The sequence below is a fragment of the Rattus norvegicus genome, chromosome 7, assembly GCF_021556685.1.
Source record: "Rattus norvegicus strain SHRSP/BbbUtx chromosome 7, alternate assembly SHRSP_T2T, whole genome shotgun sequence".
Taxonomy (NCBI): Eukaryota; Metazoa; Chordata; class Mammalia; order Rodentia; family Muridae; genus Rattus; species Rattus norvegicus.
This window is the reverse complement of record NC_141540.1, coordinates 126,317,668-126,334,474: the sequence shown is the minus strand read 5'-3', so window position 1 is coordinate 126,334,474 and position 16,807 is coordinate 126,317,668. Positions and strand designations below refer to the sequence as shown.

Here is a 16,807-nt window from a genome sequence, read left to right as displayed (position 1 = left end):
TATTATCTCTCAAATAAAAGGGGAACATAATAACTGGGAATCTGTGATAAATGTATTTATTTGGTCATAAATATATATGTGTTTTTATATGTAACATGCACACTAGAATGAAGATTTCGTCTTGATTCAGATGAATTATAATTAATATTTTTCAATCCAAAGTAGTAACAGCAAAAAAAAAAAAAATTAATGAACTGGAGATAAAGAAAGCATGATTGCTGATGAAAAACACCACGGCCTGATTCTTGGTTTTATATGTGGAATAAGAAACGGCATGGCACAAGTTAAAAAAATTTTTTTAAATAAAAATTACCTTTCAAAGGGAAGAGGGTGCTGAGTTAATTTTAGTTGCTCAATTCTACAATTTCTAAAATGGTGCCATCATAAACTGGGAAGCTAATATCCTTCTAAAGGATATATTGTGCACCTCATAGCATTTTATCAGCAATTTAGAGGGTATTAGAATTGGTAATTTTGCAGATTCTGGTAGGAGGTACAAATTTCCAAGAAAATGAAAATACATTCAAAAGTTCGAGAAGCATTTCCCTCCCCCAGAAGGCCCAAAGGGCTGCCTTCCTTTTACACCTCCATCTCTGAGGAGGACTTTCGTAACTTACTCATCCTTTACTGGGGTCTTTAAAGGCCACTATCCTGAGACTGCAGACTCCCTTGGCACAACACAGAAGCAAAGCTGAGCTGTGTGATCCTAAACTTCAGAAACCGTGGAGGGCTTACGTGTGCTCCAGATTTTAAAGTTAATGGCTGACATGATAAGAAAGTCCGAGGAAGATGTGTCTTCCCCATAGCTGAAAGGAGGACACCAGGAGATCTTCCACATTATACAGTCGAAGCACATTAGAAGTCTGCTAGAGTAAAGATTTTAAAGCAAGGGGGGGGCACAAAGCTAAGGCAGAATTTCAGTGGCTCATTGCTAAAGTACAGAACTGCTTTGAAACTCAAAACTTTACGGATTTTTTTTTTTAAGGGTTGGGGCACAACTTAGCTGTCTGTAGATCATGCACACACTGGACATGGTCATTTTCAGGGAGGGGGTTAATTACAAGGTGCTTGGATTTTGACCGGGTGCTCTTATTTATTGAGATACTCTTATTATTTTAAAACATCAAATATGATTTCGCTCAGTGAGATTTCCTCTACGGCTTCATTTCCCTAATTGTACCTAATGTCAACTTCAGACTTAAAAGTCCGATTCTTCATGGATACCCTTTATGTCGAGAGGAAATACCTTAACTAGGGATTTACTCAAGGAAAGGGAATATTTAACTGCTGTGAAAGAAAGAAAGAAAGAAAGAAAGAAAGAAAGAAAGAAAGAAAGGAAGGAGAAAGAAAGAAAGAAGGAAAGAAGAAAGAAAGAAGGAAAGGAAGGAAGGAAGAAAGAACAATGCTTTCATTTTGCTTTTGACTATTACAGTAATTCCTGCTTTCAAAAGAATATGAAGTTTATTTTCCTTAAGCAAAAGAAAGTAGTCATGTAGGCCACTGGACAAAAAGAGGTATTGATCTTGGGAAATACATATACATACATATATATATGTGTGTGTGTGTGTGTGTGTGTGTGATATAAATATATAATATATGCATATATAATATATGTTATATATAAATATATGTATATAATTTATAATATAATATATATTAAAAACTTAGTGATAAATGCAGATTTTGAAAGTGTATTTTGTGGTAACCAGAAACATAAGCAGACATTTCACTGCTACGCCTAATTCACCATGTTATGCAGAGAAGAGGGTTTAAGTTCACATTAAAAGACTTTCCACCTTTGTGAATGCCTAACCCATTAACCAGTGTTTCAGCTCGCTGCTCCAAATTCTCAGCATGGTCTGCCTCCCAGTTGCACTCTGCCCGGAATACTTTCTCTCTAGGGGAGGTGCTGGACACAGGTACTGCTAGCTCCTTTTCTCCCTCTGAAACTCGAGGACTCGGGAATCTGTCCTGTGTTGAACACTGAATTTACAGCAGGACCCCAAGGCTCACAAGGAAACTTCATGAGCTGGGAAAAAGCCTGTCGGCGCACACCTGGAGCTACAGATTCAGAAAAATTAACCGGCTGTAGCCAAAAAAACCAAAACACTCGGCCTGAAAACAGTCTGCAAGAAACACAGAGTTCTTTGATGTGACAAGAAGAATTATAAATAAAACCGCTCCAAGGCAGACAGGTTGAGAGAGACTTTAAGACAGCCTGTTAGTGCCTCAAACTTTAATACTGAGAACATGAAGTGTTAGATTCATAGAGGTAACGACGTGTGTGTGTGTGTGTGTGTGTGTGTGTGTGTGTGTGTGTGTGTGTGTGCAGCAATAACACTTCAGTTTTCTCTGTGGCCCAGTGGCCGATCTGAAATCCTTATTGGATAGCCCTCAGCCAGGTGCAGGGCAGGCCCTATCTGTAGCCTCCTGAGCTACACCCTTTCTCATTACACCTGTGCCAACACCCAAAAAAAGCCAGAGAGAAACAGCGACCTAGGTAACAGACAGATGTCTGATACAGTGCAACTTTCCTTGCAATAAAAGCCATGCTTTGTGAATGAGAGCCCGGCTCCTGGCTCAGCCACTCTGAAAGCTTCAAGGGCCCCAAGGCTACATTGGTAGAGCCAAAGGGTGTAGACTAGGCTCAGGCTCAGAGCGAGGACAATTCCCTCTGCCGGGCTGGGCACAACTATGAAGGCCGTGGACAGACAAACAGCTATCTGGTACCCCAGAGGACCATCAAATCCAGTCTCCCCAAATTGGGGCTATCTTATTAATCAAGTTTAAAGGGAGAAGTTGAGGTTCTTCCTCTCCTGTTCAGTCCTTGCCTTTATTAGAGCCAGTACGGAGGGAGGTGTTTGACATGGTTCAAGTCGACAACAGCATTGCTATCCCATAAGCACTGGACACTATAGGAGCTGCTAAGTATTTAAATCACAAATGACTGCCTCCTTGGAGAGGGGTGTTTGGAAGGTAGACGTGACCACGTTGTTGGGATATACAGCAAGCACTTCACAAAGTCCATAGCATGACAGGAATCCATGTGTATACAACAAGCACTTATAGCTTACACAACATGCTTCCACCTCATCTCATCTGACCCTCTCAACCTGAGAGGAACAGCAAAAACGATCAGACCATTTGAAAGACCAAGGCCCAGCAGGCAGAGAATAATGACAGAGCTGAATGTTACACAGACCTGTGCCCCCAACCTCTGTCACACAAATACACTTAAGAAAAAAAAAAAGGAAAACACCACCATTAGCTTCTTCCCATATAGGCTTATTTCACAGAAGGAAAAACAACAACAACAACAACAACAACAAAACCAAAAAAACCAAAACAACAACAAAAAAAAAAACCAACCCAGAATTCCTTGAAACCTCAGGCCAGAACTGCCTTAAGCTGGTTCGGCTTGGGCAACCCCCTCAAACTCCCGAAGCCAGCTTTGATCATCAAGGCTCCCACTAAAGGTACATCCTGACCACCTCTTCAAAACCACACCTGAGGTAGAAGAATCAGGGACACGTGCTCCCCGCAGTGCATTTGAGACTCCTCATAAGAAAACCACCCGGCCTGAAATGAGGGGTCCTATCTCCAGGGCTCCGCTCTCAAGCCCCCTGAAACTGGAGCCTTCTCGACCAGTGAGTCAGAGTGGTTCCCAGCCCCACGCCTGCTTTCAGCCACTCTGAGACCTGACAAATACTTCTGCCATGGTTTCAGGGTCAAAAGAAGAGTGGTTGGTGCCGATGGGTGGGAAATCTGAAGGTCTCCTCCGATCAGCAAGGTCCCAGGATACTTTCTCCTGAGATTCTCCATCCAGAAGGTACTCAAGAACCTTAGCATCCCATCAAGGCAACCATCTACGGCAGATTGCCAACTGTCTGAAAAGAGGAAGGCTAGGTCGACGCCACAGTAACCGGGGGGACTAAGGCTTCGGGAAGGCCTGGAGAAAGGATAATTTGGTAAGCCAACTGATGGGAGACCCAAGTGCAGGAGCCGGCTCCAAACGGTGCTGCTTCCAAGCCCAGCGCATTGTACACAGGCAAAGTTACCGTGCAGCTTCCCCCTCCACTCCTGGTCGCCGCGGGACCCTGTTCCGGAACCTTCCTTACAATGCTAAGGCATGCCCTGGCAACTCCAGAGTGCCTGGCCTTCCCGGAGGCAGTTTCTACCCTGCAAACAACACGTTCAGAAAGGAAACCCACATCTTGAAAGTCTTCCTGGCAGAGCCTGGCAAATAGTTAAAGCTGGGAACAAAACTTTGAAATAACCGAGAATCAGGCCAGAAGACCTTGCCCAGAAGAGCCAGGGGCTGAAGGACTCTCTGCCATCTTCAAAAGCAACGGCTTCTAAGAGTCCTTTGCTTGTTTTCTTTCTGCACCTAATTACAAGAAAGTGCCTTTTATAAAAATAGATAAAGCCCATTTTCAAAACACAAGGAGTTAAGTCTTAAAAGCTTCTCGGGATAAAAATTATAGCCTTGTCCAATATGGGTGGAAGAACAAAGGAGTGGGGCATGGAGCGACTGGGCCTGAATTCAGTGCCTGCTGTGTGCGTGGCGTGAGATGCTAGCGTCACCTGGCATTACTCTCCACTGGGGATGTAATTTGGAGGGCAAAGAAGGGTTATGTGGAGAAGGATCTGAGGAGTCCGAGTTTCTGGACAGAGGATTCTGTCTTTCCCTACTCTATAAACAGACTTCCAAGCATCGAGAAAGAACAGAAAGGGGTTAGCAAAAAATACTCTCTCGTATCTGCATCCAATCATCGGATCCTTTTTTTTTTTTTTAGCTGGGGACCGAACCCAGGGCCTTGCGCTTGCTAGGCAAGCGCTCTACCACTGAGCTAAATCCCCAACCCCCAATCATCGGATCCTTAATAACTCCTGGGCAAGTAACAAACTAAGAGGACCAATGTCTCACCTGGCCACAGGCCTGCTTGGGACCTGTAAGCAGGACATACACAGGAGCAGCAAGCAGCTCACTGGATGAAGAGGATTTGGCCTAGCACGCCTCCTGCAGGCAGCCCCAGGCTGATCCATGAGCCAAGGCACTGTAAGCTCCAGGTCCTAGGGGTGGGTTCAAGGTGCCTCATTGAATCCCAAGGCAGACCAGTGTGCAACCTACAATCAGGCTGGGCACTGCTTGGATGCTGGGACTGCGATTAGAGGCACAACCCCGGCATGCATGTGTTTGTCAGGTCGAGACTAGGTTCAAGTCTGTAGCCCTGGTCCGTCTAGATTTGAATCCAGCGTCTCTGAGGGTGTTGGGGACAGAATCTGAGGTCCTGGCTGGGTCTGAATCAATATCCAGGTCTGATTTTCCCCCTGGACAGGTTCAGGGTCTAGATTCGGGTCCGTGTCAGTGTTCAGAAGTGTCCGAAGCTGGGTCCCCGTCTAAGCTCAGGGTCAATGTCCAGGGTCCTGGTCTAATCTTCGCCTTGCACAGGCTCCGGGGTCCACGCGTGGGTGTCCGGAGGCTGGGCGCCTGTCTGTGCCCAGGGTGGGTGTCCAGATTGGGGTCTGCGTCCGTATCCAGATCCAGGCCAGCCGCGCACAGGCACGGGCGGCGAAGGCCGCACGCGCCCCAATTAGCCGCGGGCCAGGCGGCAAGCAGCCCCATTGAGGGCGAACAAAGGGCGCGACCCCAGGGTCAGGAGTCGCGGGCTGCCGGCCGCTGTTTTGTTCCCGTGTTTGCTCGGCCGAGCAGAGCGCACACTATATTGACTAAAGAGGATTAGAGGGTCGCGCCCTGACGGTCGCGCAGACCCGCGGCCTGGACCTCCCAGGGGCACCGGCCCTTCTCAGGCCGCAGCTTGCTCGCTGTGCGCCCCTGGGGAAACTGAGGCTCAGGATGCACCCTGAGGGCTCAGAGTCCTGCGCCCGCAGCCCTGGTGTCCCTGCCACACGCAGGGGTCACTCCAGGGAGCCTCACCAAGCCTTTCAAGCCAAAGGAACACTGACATTTCTCTGGCTCAGCATGTGACAGAATTTTGCCGTTTTTCCATCCAGCAGGACCCAGGAATTCGTTTTTTTTTTTTTTTTTAAAGGAAGACCCTGCCTGAAGGCTAAGAAATTCTTTAGTTAGACACATGAGCAGATTTCCTCCATATTACAAAATCAATTCTGCCACATTACTGACAAAAACAAAACAAAACAAATTCAGGCCCCTGGTCTTGACACCAGCCGTGTGACCCAGATGTGAATCGAAAGGGGCTTGCGTGTGAAAGAAAACTTTTGAGATATAGAAATTCTTGTAAACATAACCTTAAAAAATATGTGTTTTTAAAGATGACTATAAATAGATTGCTAAGATTATCATTTGATATCATGAATCCAAGATTCATTTAGTTCTCCATTACCCAAAAGTTTCTATGCCTTTAAATTGACTTTAAGCAGCCACAGTGAAGCACACAGAGCCCAAGAATCCCCTTCCCTCTTCAGGCTAAATTTTAGGGGACACCAATCACTTCTTCCTAAGTCCGCATAAAATTTTAATTGACATTTTTTACACTCTGGTTATGTAAGCACTTGTGTTTGACTAGGGACCCCGTGAAGTATTTGATTGATAACCTATCAATGTAAGCATCTTCTACAGAGGAACAAATAATATTTACTCACCGTAGGGTATATGTTGGCCTAACGAATATTTCTGCTGCCTGACATCTATTCCCAACAAGTAAAGGAAAACATGTCATTTGTCTATATTTCTATTCTAAGCCTTTACAAATAATCATCCCGACTATGAAAATACCACGTGTTTAAGGAATGCAGGAAAACGCTTAAAGTCTAAATAACTTGAGAATAAAATATAAACATGTTAAGATATAGGTAATTTAATTAGAAAGTATATATATACATACATATTTGTGCAGGTTAAATACAAAATACACAGAAGGAAAATCTGGGTATAGGTCCTAATATTCCTGATACTTCCTTCTCCACTAGAATTCAATGAACATATTCACACAACATAATTTACATGTGTACCTACTGTTAGAGAACCATCCCATTCTGTACTTCCCCAAGCCACCACAAACTCTTTGTTGACACCATTTTTAGGGTGACACACTATGCCACTACTGTTCTGTGATAATTTACTGCGGTGCCATTTATATTGCGAACTTCATCTTTTTGCTATTTTTCCCCTGTAATTAATACTACGACCCACGAACCTGGCTGTAAAAATCTGTGTGCAGTGAGAGCTACCAAGAAATCTCTAAGGGCTGGAGAGGTGGTTTGGTGACTCAGAGCATGAGTCACTCTTGCAGAAGACCCTGGTTTGGTTCCCACCACCCACCTGGTGGCTCACACAAAGCAACTTAACTTTAGCTCCAGGGAATCTGATGCCTTCTTCTAGCCTCCAAGGGCACAAGGAGTGCCAATGGTGCACAATCATGCATATAAAATATAATAAATAAATCTTCTTTAAAAGTTTTTTTTAAGAAAAAAGAAGGAAAGAAAGGGAGACAAAAAAGAAATCCCTAGTTCTCCGCAAGGAACTTAACATTTAACAATGTTAAAATTTCTTTTGATTTTAGCTGACTCCATATATACATTGTATATACATTTGTTGATTCCCCTTCTAGAGGCCTGGCTGTGTGGATTTTTTTTTTCTTCTAGTTTGTAGGACCAGCCGAGGTATATGCCTAACTCCGATATGGCATTTGGGGACTGCATTCTTATACTAACCTTGCTGGTGTATCCCCACTTGCAAGCCCCTTCATTCCATTGGCAACCCACCACTTGGTGGATTTAAGTCAAGGCCATACAGTGGACACCTTGGCTATAACAATCTCAACAGCTCCGAGGGACACTTCACATCTAACAAGAGGCCTGCTTTATTTGGCCCAAATGTCTTACTTTGACCAGGATCCAAACACTAGTACTACTGTTTACCATATCACCAGACTGCAGGTCCCTATGCTGACAGCCATGTTCCCTGCCTGCCCCCACCCCCACCCCAAGGAAAGCCTCACCGGCCCTTCTCCACCTTCATAGCAGGGTTCTGGGTTCCTCTACTCCTGTGCATCCAGAGCTTGCAGACATCCTCAGCTTTGAGGTGCAGCTGTACGCTGCTGGACTGATTATGGTCCGGCTGCCCGATATGGGCTCCCAAAACGTCAGGGAAGAAAGAAACCTCCAGAGGGTCCAAGGCTTTCTCCCTGAACACCCAGGGCCTGAGTTGGCCACTTGGAGGAGACAGATAGGGTTCACCTGGGAGGAAGAAGTGCCGCTAGAACCGAGGGGCAAAGAAACGGGGACAACAGAGAAGACAGGCAACGTGGCATTGCCCGCACACTGCAAGAGTCGAGAGGGAGGAAGCCTAGGAACATGTGAGCAGAGCTCGTCTCTTCAAGGAAAGCACAAACCACCTTTTCTTACATTCATTTCTGTAACATCTACATTGTTTACAATGTGTCCACGACACATTCAGACTCAGAGGACTAAGTTGTATCAGAAAGATGTAATCCACATGGAAAATAAAATATGCAAATGGCTACTATTAATGAGTTTAATACAAACACTGATTACCGCACATTGCCTTAAAGAAAAAAAAGTTAAGTTTACAGCCGTTCCCATATCTCCAGCCCCTGACCCTGTAGGGAAAACTTCAGTTCTCAAACAGAAACTGAAACCAAGGGATCCGCCAACACTGGCTACTGGTGTCACTGTCCTGCATGCAGTAGCCCCAACAGCTACAGTGAACAGGCTTCTGTTTATACCAGGAGTGAAACACCTCAAGCCTTTCTACTCTGTATCCCTATAACAGCTTCTAGGCCATTTCCCTTGGAAAGGCCATGTATTTCCTACAGAATTTTGTCTGTCTGTTGTTTTCACAGTGTCAGTAGTAGCGCCTGGAGGCAGGGCAGAACGACAGGGAACAAAGACTGTCTAGGTTCGCCTTCAAGTAACGGCATTTGCCGGGGTCCCTTTATCACTGGCCAGGCGTGATGCAGCTTGTGGGTCTGACTAGTGGCCCTGTGGAGCGTGACAGTGTGTCTGCTGGGTGGGGATTCTCCCACTTGATAACACGACAGCCTTAGAAGGAAGAACTGTGCACAGACCAGAGCTCAGCGTTGTGCCTGAGGACACTCTAATCCTGGGACCCCCCACCCCTGTGGTAGCATCATCTTGCTTCTCACTTGTTTTTTACAGTGGGCTCTTTCTAGACCCCAGCTGCAGGGATGGGTCTCCGGATCCAATGAGGATGGCTTAAATATCTTTCTTTAAAAGTGGGTTAAAAGGCGTGACCGTGTGCTGTTTTCCAACTCTAAAAGGCAATTCCTAAATTTGGATTGAAAAAAAAAAAAAGTACTTGAGCTTGAAAAAATCCAATGGTTCTCAGAATGTGAGTGAGATCCGCCACTCTTCGTGCTAAAAGCATCTTAAAGGCCTAAAATAAATCGGAACAAAATGCTGTGTGCGAGCATATGTCTTCCATCACTACTGGCTTTCTGAAGGCAGTTTGAGCTGCTTCACACAGACATGTGTTGACTCACGACAAGCTCATGGTCCAGACTCTGGCAGGCCCGGGACCTGGGAGGCACCAAACCTCTCATAGTCTGTACAGACCCAGCTTTGCTAGATGCCAAAGACAGTCTCAGTGCTCAATGAGGATTAAACCATAAAAAATAACTAAAAAAAAAAATATGATCAACAGGTGAGTTGCATGAATACACACATTTATTTCCTCCAACTTGAAGAGACAAGGGAGAATGTCTGGGACTTGGAATTTTTAAGCCGTGAATGGATGGGAGCATTTTCAAAAGATTTATTTTACTTACTTTCCTTACACTGGGCATAGCAAAAAAAAAAAAAAAAAAAAAAAAAAATCCCTGCTTTCTAAAACAAAAACACATGCCATTTTAATTTAGAAAAAATCTCTGCTGAGATGAGTTTTAAATGAAAAGGCAGGCAGGGGCTGCCGGTGTGCTTTATACCTTTTGGGAGGATTACCTTATGCAATCATCAATCATTTAGCAATCGAATCACAGTGAAATGCCAATTCCAGCTGAGGCTTTGGGACCAAGGCCTAGGAGAGATTTCACTTGTAACTGCCCGACTAGCCAATGCTGAGGTTAACAGCACGAGTGCTTTAGGGCGGGGCGCTCCAGACAGGGCAGGGTCATAATTAATTTATTTTATCTTATCCATCTATCTACACAGAGGATTAAAATATTCACATCAGTTCTCTCACTTTGAAACCTACGCCCATTCCAGAGTGACTCCTGCGGCCTTCCCGGCCATGCCGGCCCTCCTTCCCTATCTTTGGACGACACCTACTTTCCAATTAGGATGGGATCTTTTAAATTGGGAGCTCCGGCACGCACACACTCTGGGTTCTCCAACGTGAAAATACAGCGACAGTGAGGTCACAGTGACAGAGGCCCTGCCAATAGTTTCCCCCAGAGAGGCCAATGAAACCTTACAGGTCTGAGCCCGGCTCCTACGAGTGTGACTTGGCCAAGGTAACTTGATGGCAACCAAAGCCTGGCAAGACTACACCATGAGGGGCTGCCAGGTAGGCGTTGGGTAGCAGAGGGTTAACTTGGGGAGCAGGGTGGGGTGCAAACAAAAGCACACAGGCAGGAGATCAGGAGCTATAGGGCCCAGCCTGACAGGCACAGACACAGGGGGCTCTGTCTGCCTGCCTGCTGGCCTGGCACAGTGACTAACCGCCCCACCATTGTAAGCCTGAGGCCAGTCCTTTGTGTGGTCCCCTGGTGTCTGGGAGCATAGTGAAGAACCCTTTCCAGCGGTTCGTCTTTGCCCTGGAAACCTGCAGCCTGAGTCCCCTTTTATCTGTTTTCAGGGTTGCTGGGGACCTGACAATCCAATAGAGGCGTCCCCTGCCCTAGCCAGGAAGGGACACCCAGCAGGGGTGAGTGTGGGGAGAGGCAAAAGAAAGCTTCCAGCTTTGAGAAACCAGCTCAACTTGCCTTGCCCACTACAGCAAGCTGCCCACATGGCCGTGAGGACCTGTACGATCGCTGTTGGGCCTGTGACTGGGGCTCACACTATGTTTCTACTGGATAGGACTGGGCCAGGAGAGGGCCCAGGGTGAGGAAGGAACCGTGAAAGCTGTTTTCTCTTAGGGAGACAGACGAGGGCTCCCCAGCCCAGAATGACTCCTCTCTTAGGATTCAGGAAAGCCAGGCAGTCATAGCCACACTGGCTCTTGCCTCAACTTGGCATTTTCCTGTATTGAAAATTGCGACTTATACCTTCAAATATTGGGGAACATGAGTAAATGGGAGCATGCACACGCAAGCGTGTGCACTTGCACGCACACACATACACACACAGACACCAGGCCATGGCTCCTCTCCATGACAGAGTCACCTGTCCAGACAACCACCAGAGAAGCCAGATAGATTCACAGAGGCCCCAGATGGCCCCCCAAAGTACCCCCAGAGCCAGACATCAGGCCTTCAGACCCAGAAAAGACAAGACTAGCTCATAACCAGCCCTGGTTTTTCTTATCCAATCGCTGTTGCCCTCCTGGGGCCCTTCTCCCATAACTATTAAAAATTCTATTTTATGAATAGACCGGATATGGACATAACACAGGCTGGATTCAGTATTACATGTTCACTATTTCACAGCCTTTTTTTTTTTCTTTTAATTTTTGAAGGGGTCGAAGGGAAAACGAGGGACCCAAGCCATTCTGGGAGCTCCCACACCTGCAGCTGGAATCCCTAGGGTTTGCCAGCCAGACACAAACGTCCCCTTCTGGGAGCACGCCTACCACTTTCCCCTGACCACTGTCCCCCTAGAATGTATGCCCTTTCTCCCTAGATAGACACTGGGGAGGCCCCCACCAGCCACCAGAAAGCATTCCAGAGGATTTTCAAAGCACAGATATCAGCTAGGGGAAACGTTCAGTATCCCACTGAGGGCCCAAGTCAGTAGGAACTGAGACCACCGACTTTTCATCCCGTTTCCAAGAGGGCCTGGTCAACATCTTCGACTCCAAGAGCAAAGCCCAGGTCTGGTAATAACAGGGCCAATGACTGGCACCCTGCCACCACCCATGATGCACCGGGCCTGTGCAGGAACCAGACAGTATACCCCTAAACTCACACCCACAACGGGTGCTCCAGACCCTGGCTCTGGAAGGGATACTGAAGAAGCCTTGACTTCTTGGTATCTCACAGAAAAGGCATGTGGGCTCCCCACAACCCCTTTCCCATGGTGCCACTGCCTAGTTCCGGCAAACTTTGCTTGGGGAAGGCCTGGTTGATGCAGGAGATGGTTAAAATTCTGCATCCGTTTGCATCTGCCGCTAGAGGAAGCACTGTTTTTTTTTTTTCACCCCCAGCAGGAGGGGTGGGGGGAGCTGAGAGCAGCAATTTGCAGGCCTTGGGATGTTTTTCTCCTTGACAGCCCTGGGCCCCGCCTGCCTAGTTTGGCCTTCTTCAGCTGAACTACAGCGGCTGGCCCTGCAGCAGAGGCTCCACTCCATGGCTGCTGCTCCTGAGGAGGCCCCATGCACACGCACTCATCCCCCCCCCCATCACAGGCTGCAACCTCCGGCTTGGGGGGCGGGCAAGACATGCTGCATGCTGGCGGCCTGGTACTGCCATGGTTCTTCCGCCAGCCAGCCAGCGTCTTCCCACGAGGCTTGCTCCCAGCCGGGCTGCACTGCCTGCCCACCCCCATGGCTCACCCTGCTCCCACCCGGAGTGCCCTCACCTTCTGGGCCCCTGGCCCCTGGCCTCGGGTCCTTCTCGTGCCCAGGGCGCCCAGCCACGTCCTCCGCGCCTCTGCCGCTCGCCCCACCCTGCTGCCCGCGCTCTGCGGCGAGCCTGGCACTGTGCCAGGCTGCCTGGGAGCCCAGCCTGGGCAGGGCGAACTTTCCAGCGGAGTGTGTGTAGGGGGATGCTGGAGTGAAGCTGGTGCCAAGGGAAGGAGCGAGCCCCAGGTGCCCGGCGGCCAACCCCCGCTCCAGCCCTCGCCACCCCCCCCAACATCCCACTCCCTGTCTCCTGAGTCCTATAAAGGCGCAGACAACACGAGTGGTTTAGTCAAAACAGTCATGTGCAGGAGCCCGCAAACAAACAAAAGCCCTTATTTATTTATTTAGTTCACACACCCAGATAAGGAGCTGCCTTTGTGCACATAATTTCACAGAAAGGAGGCGAAGCCATGATGCTCCCCGCAGCCCAAGAGCCTGGACAGCAGGCCTGGCTTCATGAATAATTGCAGAGCCTCAGACTGGGTATTTCCATATTTAAATTGGGCAGCAGCGTATGATTAATTAAGAAGGAAAAAGGCAAAAAGGAAGAAAAGCTGTGGGGGTGGGGAGCCGGACATTCTGGTCAGTGTGACGGTGCCAAGGTGCCCACAGCGGCTTAACTCCTCCCGTGCCAGGCCCAGAGGGGGCACTGCTGCAGATGGTTTGAAGAGACCCTGCTGGTGCCCACACTGGACACCTTCCTATGTCCAGGGCCACCTGACTCTAGATGCTGCCCGAGAAGTTTCTCCTGTGTTCCAATATGGTTCACACACACAAAAATCTGCCATGTCCAAGATTCCCACTGGGACACTTCAGGCTGAGACAGCTCTCTCCATGGACACCTCTCCCTTCACATGCAAGCTGCAACAGGACTCTGTTCGCCGACCCTTCAACACACGCCCAGGTCCCTTCCAAAGCCAGAAGCTGCTCCATTGTCTGGCCCTGAGAGCAGGCAGCCTGTTCTGCCAGTGAGACAGGAGGCCTTGTGACCCTTCTGGATAGAGTCTAGGACTGTGAGCTAAGTGATAGAGGGAGACTATATACTTGAGGTTGGGGCCCAGCTATCATTGAGTCCACCCTGACCTTGCCAGCTATTTGTCTTGAGGCAAGTATCTGGTCTTCCTTGACTTCAGTCTGCCCATCTGTAAAATGGGAAGGGTATTGTGACTTGTATCTTCCCCCATGGCATTGAGACAATATAGTATAGTTTCTGGCTGACCGGGGGGCCTTCTTGAGGTCTTAGGTCATTAGTTTTTGGGATGAGCAATGGTGGGGCCAGGGAAGCCTTCAGCAGGAAGCTTGCATCCACCCCCCAAAACAAACAAACACAACAACAACAACAAAACAAGTTTGGAAGACCCAAACAGCAGTCAGTTTGCTGTGAAGTTGACTGAATCCTGTGGCCATGGGTACCCACTGCCCTTGAGTTCGTACAGATTGTCCTTGGGCAAGGGCCTCCTGGAGGAGGGGAGTCCTGGGTGGGAGGAGGCTATCTACCATGCCCAGTGGCAGATAGGCAAATCTAGATATAGAATGATCAGTTGCCCCAAAATAGGGTCACTAGATTTGAACTTGGAGCAGCCCTATGCACCCCACACCCTGGTTTGTAATCATGAATGGGTACAGTGTGCTGATGCCTGTCCAGGAGTAGAAAGGCAACCAAACACCCTCAAAGATGGGCCACCCCACCCCTAATAGACTGAGTCTGGCCCCTCAGAGCCAGCGGCCAGAGAACGCACATGTGCATGTCCCTGTAAAGAAGAGGGAGTAGAGGATGGAGGCAGATAAAGGCCTGGGCAGAAGAGCAGCCCAGTGATTGTGTCTTTGGGAAAAATCAATATCCCTCTCTAAGCCTGTTTCTCAGGTGTCACCATGAGAGGTGAATCTGGGTTCTTCCTAGCCCTCAGCAAGCAGAGGGTGCAGGGACCCTTGTTCTCCTGGCCATGGGACAGTCCCAGCCGCATCTGCTTCTCTGCCAACTCCAGGCCTCGGGGGTTCTCTGCAGGAGAGGAGGCTCCTCTGTGGACAAGCTGCTGCATTCTGTGAGTTGAGGGGGCCGCTCTTTCTATCTCTCGGGGGCTGGGGAGGTGAAGTGGGACCTGATACGCATAAAACACTCCATAGTGTCCCCGTGCCTCAGATCCCTTCAGACCGTACTGGGAAAGTTTCGAAGCTGGTGTCTCTGAAGATGGGGCATCAAGAACAGGGAGGGGTGTCTGCTCTGGGGCCAGGTTTCTATGTCCCTGGCTTCCCTGACCTTATGTAAGTTCATACTCAAAGCAGGGAAGAAAAGAAGGAAAAAGAGCAGGAGGGGGGCTGGGGATTTAGCTCAGTGGTAGAGCGCTTACCTAGGAAGCGCAAGGCCCTGGGTTCGGTCCCCAGCTCCGAAAAAAAGAACCAAAAAAAAAAAAAAAAAAAAGAGCAGGAGGAGGGATGGAGAGGAGGGGGAGAAGGCATTGGGGAGGAGGGTGACGTCTCTTAGTGCTCCAGGAAACATCGGGCTACTCCTGACCCCGCCCTTACTGGACAGGACAATGACCCTGAGATACTCAGAGCTCAGTCTCTCGAAACTACGTATGTGTCACCTTTCAAGACAAGGGGACGGAAGGTGTGATGAAGCTAAAACCTGGAATAGAAGGTTGGCCTTGACTACCTGCAAGCCCTTTAGTCAGAGAGAATCACTGGCAGTGGAGGCAGGAGCAAGGGAATGCAGGCAGCCACCAGAGGATGAAGAAAGCAGCAGCAACAAAAAAAAACGGGGTACACCTGGTTTCATTAAGGGGGCAATTCTTTCCATCCCACACAGTTGGGGTCATGAAAGACCTGACACATAGTTAGTTACTCTGTAAATGTTCCTCCCATGCCTCAGAGTCGGGGCAGCGCTCTCCCCTACAGAATAGCCACCTATCACCTTGCTTTCAGCCCAGTGAGACCTCCGCCTGATTCCTAAACCCCTGGTTGTTCTGGCAACAACCTCAGTGGCCCTGAGGGTGAAGAACAATGCAAGGACCAGCTAGACAGGGTGACCACTGCACAGACACAGCTCATTTATCGAGCACCATCCACGAGTGGCCACCGAGCTATTTCATTCCAACTCCATCCAATGAGTCCCAGGGTCCAGGCAGCCTACTTCCCCACTTGTGGTCTCCCATATCCCCTCCATAGTTTGATGATACGGGGGAAGAGGGCACTGTCAGCTCCGTGAGGATTCCTGTGTCTCCCTTAGCAGACTGACAGGGGTTCTTGAATGGACTCACAGCCTTGGGAAGCAGGGCTTGTGTTCCTTCTGTGCTGTGGTTAACAGCAAAGGAGTCTGGGAAGAATCTTCATGTCCAGTGCTGAAATGCACTGGGGTTAGGGAAATGCACCCAGGGATTTCCCCTTAGCCATGACAATCAGTCTGTAGTGCTGTGTCATTTTATGAAGGCCAAGAGCTGAGACTGGTTACTTAGTGAGATACACATGAGGTACAGTTCGAAACAGACACTAGTGGGGTTTGTTCCCATGGACAATGCGTGACACATAAACTGTTTCCAGTGGGTGCACTCTGTGGGCTCAAAGGTAATAAATAGATGGTTTTCTTCTTTGGGGAAGATCCAAAATAATCTAAGTTTACCATAGAATACCCACAACACACACACACACACACACACACACACACACACACACACACACATACACACACACAGAGTATGTACCATGCACATGCCCACACACACCTAGGAAACGTTCTCAGGACCTTCTTAGGAGTGCTTTCCCCAGTGAGCTATAGAACTGTTACCTGCCCCTATCTTTGTTCCCCTTCAAGTAATGTTGAAGGGTACCTGGAAGGTTTTCTTCAATAGCAATCCAACAGCATCCACAGAGAAGTGGAGAGCTGCCTGTCTCTGCAGGCATTCAACAGACCACAGGGCCAGCCGCCTGGGCGCTGTACAGAAAAGAGATCCTGTGGTTGGGATGCGGGTGTAGAAAACCTCATCTTGAGGCTGGCACTGACAGCTTCTACCCTGCATCTTGGTCCCTTCAGGAAGGGGCTCAGTGGAAGGAGAGAAGGAAAAAGAC

General features: G+C 48.5%; 1 non-coding gene across 4 annotated transcripts in view; it reads right to left on the bottom strand.

Moving 5' to 3' along the window:
• LOC148004912 (uncharacterized) overlaps positions 1-16,807 on the bottom strand; it is a 51,792-nt gene that overhangs the window by 32,647 nt on the left and 2,338 nt on the right. For 2 of the 4 annotated variants that reach the window (XR_015624920.1, XR_015624916.1), the window contains exon 1: positions 12,703-12,778. The exons of the other annotated variants lie outside the window; for them this stretch is intronic. This is a non-coding gene — a transcript (uncharacterized LOC148004912). Of the gene's footprint in view, positions 1-12,702; positions 12,779-16,807 lie in introns of those variants that run through there. 4 annotated transcript variants of the gene reach the window in all.